This window comes from Octopus bimaculoides, chromosome 3 (assembly GCF_001194135.2).
Source record: "Octopus bimaculoides isolate UCB-OBI-ISO-001 chromosome 3, ASM119413v2, whole genome shotgun sequence".
NCBI classification, from domain to species: Eukaryota; Metazoa; Mollusca; class Cephalopoda; order Octopoda; family Octopodidae; genus Octopus; species Octopus bimaculoides.
The window spans coordinates 53,802,319-53,809,713 of NC_068983.1; the positions used below are offsets into that span (position 1 = coordinate 53,802,319).

A 7,395-nucleotide genomic window follows, 5' to 3' on the forward strand; every position below is an offset into this window, starting at 1 on the left:
ACACATGCATACATACATGCATGCATATGCACAACAGACCTGTTATAATGATTTGGGATAGAGAAGAGAACCTGTGCACCCTTGTGGAAATTAGCTGCCCAGTGGATGTTAACATAAAGCTGAAGATCAGTGAAAAAGAGAACGCCATGCTGAACTATTGAGAAATTTGCAGTTACTCTATCAAGATTACAAGTTTAGGTTTATACCTGTAATTAATGGGGCCCTGGGATATGTAACACACTGCCTAAATACCAATCTTGAGAAATTTGGCTTCTCAAAACCAGAAAGGAGAAAGCTAATTCGAAGGCTACAGATCCAATCCATCGCTAGAACTGTAAAAATCTGTAAAACTTTCCAGAAGTTTATCATTCAAATATGTATGAGTATGTCTAGATATGTAACTATATGCATGAGAATACATACATAAAACATACAAATCTGCACGTATATACGTAATACATACATGCATACGTGTGAATCAGTATATACAGACTGCTTACAGTACATTCTGTCTCACCTAGGGATTCGTCTGGGAATCCTTGAGAACTGAATGCCTGGAAGGTACATGAAAAACATTTATACATACACATAGATAGATTCAAACGGCAGCTGCACAGAAACTCAAATACAACCAACCATAGTCAACTAACACAGCATTAATTCCTCATACTAAATATAAAAATATGAAATCCAAATGAACTTAAAAGAAATAAACCTGCACCTGCACGCCCAGTTAGAAAACCTTCCTGAACCACAAGTCACCCTATGATCACTCTATAATTTCTGCAGTTCCCTTAATGTTTTGTTAATTCAAAATTTCCCTGCCGCGATAAAGCTACTGATCAATAAGAAGTACTGAACTGTTAAATTTAACTTATCATAGTTAATACAATATTGAGTTCTGTTTTATATGTACGTATGTGTTATTTCTTTACTATCCACAAGGGGCTACACACAGAGGGGACAAACAAGGACAGACAAACGGATTAAGTCGATTATACCGACCCCAGTGCGTAACTGGTACTTATTTAATCGACCCCGAAAGGATGAAAGGCAAAGTCGACCTCGGCGGAATTTGAACTCAGAACGTAGCGGCAGACGAAATACCGCTAAGCATTTCGCCCGGCGTGCTAACGTTTCTGCCAGCTCGCCGCCTTGTATGTATGTATGTGTGTTTGTATGTATGCGCGCGCAAACACAGACACGTGTTGCACGTGTTCTCGCACTCTTATAGACATACTCGTACATGTGCAGTGTGTGTACATCTACACATGCATACATACATCGTTAGAGAGAGAGAGAGTGATGCAAATATATTGTTATATATGAGTTTATACACACACACATAGGTAGCTAGCTAGCTAGATAGATAGATGTGTGTATATATGTATGTATTATGTATACATGCGTGTGTGTGTGTGTGTGTATTATATATGTGTGTGTATAAGCACACACCACATACATATCTACTTTTCTGTTCTCATAGACTCATACACATTCCCAAACATGAACACACAATAGCGTGTTTAGCGTATATGCATTAAAAAATCTATCCCCGCCTTCTAAAAGTCTAACCATAAATCAGTAGATTTATTCTGCAGAAAAATTTTAAAATCAAGTTAGACTTGCACAACCAATACGAAGATATTCCAAGCATCCTGTAAAAGAACTAAGCCTAGCTACTAATAGGGAATCCATAACACACGACTGCTAAATATATCGTGTAAATATATTGCTAAAGCTATAGTACACGAGGCTGATACATAAATGCTATATGTGCATGACAGAGGGAAAGCTAAAACAAACACTTCTCTTATCATTTGTTAAGATTGAATTATGTAACATCTGAAAATGAAAAGAAAATGCTTCCAAATATTACATCGAATGAAGATTACAGAAAGATCAACACCTAACAAGAGCAGAAGAAAAGGGCGTAATTGTTGCATGGTAGGGAAAGATTCATACTTAAAGATGGGGTGACACTGAGGTAGGTAGGTAGATAGATATTGAGTGGATGGATGGGGAGAGAGAAAAAGAAGGGGATTGGTAGATAGTATATACAAATAATATACATTATATTTTGTGTGTGTGTTAAATTGTAGTGAGTACGCAAAACAGCGAGAATCAAAACATTGATGAATATGCATTGATTAACATGTTCTGGCTGATGTGAGTGTGCATATTTACAGTTGATTATGTGTGAATAAATATACACATGAATGTCGTATGTATGTATGTGTTTATATCACGAATATTACTATACTAAAGCACATGGTAGTCTACGATGTATTTTTCGCTGATACAGGTTTGTAAAACAATTGATAACAACCCTTTCAACTACAGGCACAAGGCCTGAAATTTTGGAGGAAAGTGCTAATCGATTACATCGACCCCAGTGTTCAAGTCATACTGATTTTATCAACCCTGAATACAGAGTTGACCTCAAGGGAATTTGAACTTGAAACGTAAAGACGGATGAAATGCTGCTAAGCATTTTGCTCGGCATGCTAACAGTTCTGCCAGATTAATGTTGAACTTGCAGTAAAGAGTGCTTCGGTGCACTGCGTCTTGTCGGGAAAGGATAAAAGAGGGAAGAGAAAACGGCAAGAGAAAAGTCAAGTAAAGAAAGCACCAAAAGTACATGCACTGTTTACAGAATAAAACACACGGAAACAGAAAAGAGGACCGTAGCAGAGCCATAAAAACAAAAGAAAGGGTTCATAGGTACATCAGTCGTGTTAGTGAATTTCGGGAAACATGGTGTTTTTTGAAGGATGCAGTGTCTTAACAATAACTGATGTGGATAGTTTGTTTCGGGCTACGACAATCCTGAGAGTGAAAAAACTGTTTTCGAACGTCATAGGAGCTTCGCAGTTTTTCGATTTTAAAAGAAGCCGGCTGTAGAGGAGTGTGTAATTGAGAAAAATCAACAAACTTATACATCTGGTTAGCTTTGATTTTATCCACCTCCAATCGATCGACAGGGAAAGTCGATTATTTTGCGAAATTCACAGTCAGAACAACGAGATAAGGAAACGAAAACCTCCGACCCACTTCGGTCGGCTTTGAATTTTTGGGAGCAAATCCGAGTTATCCACAATAGTTTTATTAAGATCTCTGTAATTTATCTATCTATCTATCTATCTATCTGTCTATCTACATGTATGTATTATATATGTCTATTCATACATAAATACATACATACAAACGTAAGTACATTCATACGTTCGTAAATATATGTATATATATATATATATATATATATATATGTATGTATGTATATATATGTATGTATGTATATATATGAATGTATGTATATATGTATGATTGTATGTATATATATATATGAATGTGTGTATGTGTATGTATGTATATATATGTATGTGTATATATATATGAATGTATGTATGTATATATACATTCATATATATATATATATATATATATATATGAATGTATGTATGTGTGTGTATATATATATATATGAATGCTTGTGTATATATATATATATATATATATATATATATATATATATGAATGCGTGTGTATATATATATATATATATATAAATGTATGCATGCATGCACGTATGTATGTACAATATAAGCGTTCAGTTGTCCATGTGTCAGGAAAAAAAGCACTCTCTAAACGAAATTTTGAGCAGTTATATTTTATGTATTCGAGTATTATATCGTTGGTTATGGCATATAACTGGTGAGAAAGTTACCATTAGTTTCACGTCTCCTAATTCACTTAGCAATATTGACAACTCAGACCTGCTGGTCAGAAGCATGTAGCCTCTTTATTTTAGAAGTAAATACTAATAGAGAGTGAAACCATTGGTAACTTCCTAATCAATTATATCCCATAACCAAAGATACCCTACTCGACTATATATATATATATATATATATAGTAAATAAAATAAAAACGTAGAACAAACACAAAATAACAACAACGTGAGGACGTGGTACATGTGAAGTATTAGCTGACGCTCAGGGAAGGAAAGAAAGGTAGTTTAACGTTTCGAGCAAAGCTCTTCTTCAGAAACAGAGGAAAATCCAATAGGAAAAGAAGACGGAGAAAAAGAAATCGCCAACGATTCACATGAGGTTACATTTTGAAATGGATAGATAGATAGATAGATAGATAGATAGATAAAGATAGGGATGGCCGGTCTATAGGGATAACCCTGAGTTTCACGTCCACTTGCTAGAGAGGCCATAGGTGACCATGCTGGGGCACTGCCTTGAAGAATTTTTATTGAATGATGAATCGAGCCCATTACTTCTGTACTTTTTTTTCTTGTTTTAAAGCCTGATAATTATTCTGTCGGCCTGTTTTACTGAATTGATAAGTTACGGGGACATAAACACAACAACGCAAGCACACACACGTGTGGGTGAGACGGGCTTCTTTCAGTTTCCGTCTACCAAATCCACTCACAAGGCTTTGGTTGACTTGAGGCTATAGTAGAAGACACTTGCCCAAGGTGCCACGCAGTGAGAGTGAACCCGGAACCATGTAAGCAAGCTAATTACCACACAGTCACTCTTGCGCCTACTTCTGAATATTATTTTATTAATTAGATTTTTTCAGATTTTTTTTTTTTTTCTAGTTTTTGTAACTAATTTCCAAATCAAATAAAAATGTTTGAATTGTTTTAGTTTTCGTTATTGTTATCTATTTTTGATTATCATGTTGTTCTTCATCTTCTTGTTGATGACATTAATGCAAGTACTGCTGATCCAAGAGTTCTTGGACCGTTTATCTTATTTATCTATTGCTACATGTTATTATGTAACAAACAACGAACAAAGTAAATGAAAAATTAACAAAATAATATATAATTATTAAAAATAAAAGTTTTAAAAAAAACTTACGTTTTCGTGTGTCACTTCCTTATATATGCTTATATTTATATATACACATGAACATATACCACTATAAATATATACACATATATATGTATGTGTATAAATTTATACGTATAATAAAACTATACTTGTAATCTCAAAACCAATCGCTATTTATGATATTCCTAGTTTCTCTTTAAACCAAGAACCTGTTCAAATTAAAGGTGTATATATATATACATGTACATATATATAATAGAAGTAATCTTTAGTTAAAAGAGAAACCTTTCATTAGCATGTTGACATCGACGACGACGGTGACGATGATGACTTGGTAATAGATCTGGTTTTTATTTTTTTTTATTTTTTTTTAGTGCTTTTCTTTTCTGGTTTTTTTTTTTTATTTATTTTTGTATCACAAAAGTTTTTTTCTTTTCGTTTTCTTTTTTATTATTGGATGAACTAAATAAGCTTAAAGTAAAAAGAAATGTTCAACGCTAAATTTCTGCTTGACCAAAGTGAATGAGGCCAACTATTTATTATTTGTCATTATTGTTACTTTTATTATTATTGGTAGTAGTAGTAGTAGTAGTAGTAGTAGTAGTAGTAGTAGTAGTAGTAGTAGCAGTTAGACAACGAAGAGGGTTTCTTATGATAATAATGTTATTTTGATTTCTTTTCAAACGGCAGCTATTGTAAAATATAGATTTGAATACGGGTATTTTAAAACGTTTGTCTGTGTGAGGTGTATGTTTGTGTGTGTATGGGTACGTGTGCATCTAGGTGTGTATATAGATAACTGTGTGTGTGTATGCGCACATGAATGTGTGTGCGTGTGCAGGCATGTGAATGGGTGTGTATGTGAGCGCGCTTATATCTGGTATGCATGTATGTATGTGTGAGAATATGAAAGTTTATGCTTCTACCGGTTTTCTTAAGTGTGAGCATATGTACAACTATCTTTTGTCAGGTATCCCACATGCTTACGAGTGTATATATTGATATGCATACGAGTTGGTGTGTGTATGTATGTTAATCTGTGTGCGCGTGTGTGTGAATGTGTCGGTATTTTTTCGCAATCATTCAACAAGTATGTATCTATACGTGAATATATTTCTCACATTAACTATTTCTATGTACCTATGTTTCTTTCTATTTAATGGTCTCTCTCTCTCTCTCTCTCTCTCTCTCTCTCTCTCTCTCCCCCTCTCTCTCACACACACACACACATATACAGCAGGTATTTATTTCAGCTTTATTAAGCACAGCTAAAAAGCATTCATTTGTGACGAGCAATTCGTCCAAGTACACCTTTATACATATTTAGTCTTTCACTACATTTTTTCTCTATTTTCTCCTCGTTTGTTCGTTCGTTCATTACCTCTTTCTTTCTTTCATTTTTCTTTTGTTGCTTCCCCCCTCTCTCTCACTGTCACTCTATCTATCTATCTGTCTGTTTGTCTATCTATCTATGTCTGCCTGTCTCTCTCTCTCTCCTCTCTTTATATATACATACATACATACACATACACGTCTGTATGTATGTAGGTAGGAATGTATATATGTGTGTGTGTGTGTGTGTGTTCTTGAATGGCTTACAAACATTTTCCACGCTGCAATATAAATATTAATATATTCATATACATATATACACATATAAATGCATGTGTGTGTGTGTGTATGCTCTTTACTATTTTACTTGTTTCAGTCATTTGACTGCGGCCATGCTGCAGCACCGCCTTTAGTCGAGCAAATCGATCCAAGGACTTATTCTTTGCAAGTCTAGTACTTATTCTATCGGTCTCTTTTGCCGAACTGCTAATGTTACGGGGACATAAACACATCGGTTGTCAAGCGATGTCGGGGGGACAAATGCAGACACACAAACATATACACAAACACACACACACATATATATATATATATATATATATACACACACACATATATACGACGGGCTTCTTTCAGTTTTCGTCTACCAAATCCACTCACAAGGCCCGAGGCTATAGTGGAAGACACTTGCCCAAGGTGCCACGCAATGGGACTGAACCCGGGACCATGTGGTTGGTAAGCAAGCTACTTACCACACAGCCACTCCTACACACGTACATGTATAGTTAAAGTCATAAGAATTTTATAAGCTTTCGAGAAAGCGTCAATTTTTTTTTTCTCGAAGCACAATAAAATTTAGCCGTAAAGAATAGCATGTAAGGATCTTTTTTAAAACGGGGGCCACATTTTTCATTAATGTTTTACGTAGTGTTTTTGGTACCGAAAGACTTTCAAACTTCGTATACTTATCTATTTTGTGTTATAGAACAGAAAAATATTTTTGTATTCGAATTTATTTCATGTAAAAAATTGTCTTATTTCGATAATTTCAACCAATCACTGACGTCCACTCAGCCGATATACATTAAGTGCCGACTACATAAACAAACGATTCTTCGTTTTATTTGCTTTTTTCATTTTAAATTTGCTTTAACCCTAACCCTAACCCTAACCCTAACCCTAACTCTAACCCTAGGGTTAGGGTTAG

At 34.7% G+C, this 7,395-nt stretch overlaps 1 protein-coding gene across 4 annotated transcripts in view; it reads right to left on the reverse strand.

Annotated features, from left to right (window-relative positions):
* The window catches only part of LOC106880479 (sodium-coupled monocarboxylate transporter 1), a 177,370-nt gene that overhangs the window by 154,604 nt on the left and 15,371 nt on the right, over positions 1–7,395 (reverse strand). Inside the window, exon 1 of one of the 4 annotated variants that reach the window (XM_014930424.2) lies at positions 4,884–5,869. The exons of 1 other annotated variant lie outside the window; for it this stretch is intronic. The gene's annotated coding sequence lies outside the window, so the exon portion shown is untranslated. Of the gene's footprint in view, positions 1–4,883; positions 5,888–7,395 lie in introns of those variants that run through there. 2 more of the 4 variants (XM_014930423.2, XM_014930422.2) reach the window with 2 other exon arrangements.